Genomic DNA, 1091 nt, shown 5'->3' with positions numbered 1-1091 from the left:
TGGTGGTGTGTATTATGGTAAGGGGTGATATATGTGATGGTATGTGGTGATGTGTCTGATGTTATGTGGTGGTATGCAATGGTATATGAGGTGTGTGTGATGGTATGTATTGGTTAGTGGTGATATTTGTGATGGTATGTGGTGATGTATGTGATATAATGTGTTGATGTGTGTGATGGTGTGTGGTAATGTGCGTGCAATGTGTACTATTAGAAAGACAAGCATGTCCATTTGTGAGTGAATGATTGAATGCTGATCATTTGTTTTTCCTCAATGTTTCCTGTATCTTTTAATACTTAAATATTTATATTGTGACTTGAATGATGCTGTTGATTTCAGGCCATACCTTGCGTCCATCTTTACAGCATTGAAATGTGCTGATAGTGACTACTCAGCATTATTTTCCTTGTGTCTGCTGTATGCTATAGGATGTAATCAAGGTATTTATTATCAATTTAAATTTTAGTGGTATTTCATTCTTATAAATATTGTCATTGTTGTTAATAATGTTATCATTATTAATATTATTATTAATTATAATTATTGTTATGATTTTTGGTATGACTAATATTGTTTGTTTTATCTTTTTTTTTGTAGGAATTAAGCGATCCCTTTTGGAGGGTGTCTGTTTGACAAGTCAGTCTAAAGTATGTACATTTTTTGTTTTTCACATTATAACTGATTTTTTTTCAGTTCTTATGCCATATTTATAGAGGATGGCCGTTCCATTCCTGATGTTCAGCTGATATTCAGGGGCCCCTCTTAAATATATAAAATAATGCCTGTTCATCAACATTTCTATAACAAATTTTTTTTTTTGCAGAATAAACAATATTATAATATGATGTTGATAGAGAAATTGATAACTGTGATGAGTCAGGCTTGTCAGTATAGCAATACTAAGATTCGACCTGTTACCTTAGAGATGGCAACACTACTACTGGAACAATTGGTTTGCTCAGATGAACAGTGTTACTTGCAGGACATGCATCTTGCTTGTATAGAGGTCAGTGTACAATTTCAACTCTAAATTCAACAAATGTATGTGATTATGTAATTGGTTATTCAAAAGATAGCTAGACATACATACT

The 1091-nt window shown here is 32.4% G+C and overlaps 1 long non-coding RNA gene across 1 annotated transcript; it reads left to right on the top strand.

Annotated features, from left to right (window-relative positions):
* The first annotated feature begins 103 nt into the window (after window positions 1-103).
* Window positions 104-1012, top strand: LOC117115655. The gene is made up of 3 exons (XR_004446585.1): window positions 104-440; window positions 598-647; window positions 824-1012. It is a non-coding gene; the product is annotated as an uncharacterized LOC117115655 (long non-coding RNA).
* The last annotated feature ends 79 nt before the right edge of the window (window positions 1013-1091 follow it).

Source organism: Anneissia japonica, unplaced genomic scaffold, assembly GCF_011630105.1.
Source record: "Anneissia japonica isolate Jap-2015-1 unplaced genomic scaffold, ASM1163010v1 scaffold286674_len1091_cov316_single, whole genome shotgun sequence".
Classification (NCBI taxonomy): Eukaryota; Metazoa; Echinodermata; class Crinoidea; order Comatulida; family Comatulidae; genus Anneissia; species Anneissia japonica.
Note: the sequence above shows the minus strand (reverse complement) of the source record. Positions and strands in the feature narration are given on the sequence as shown.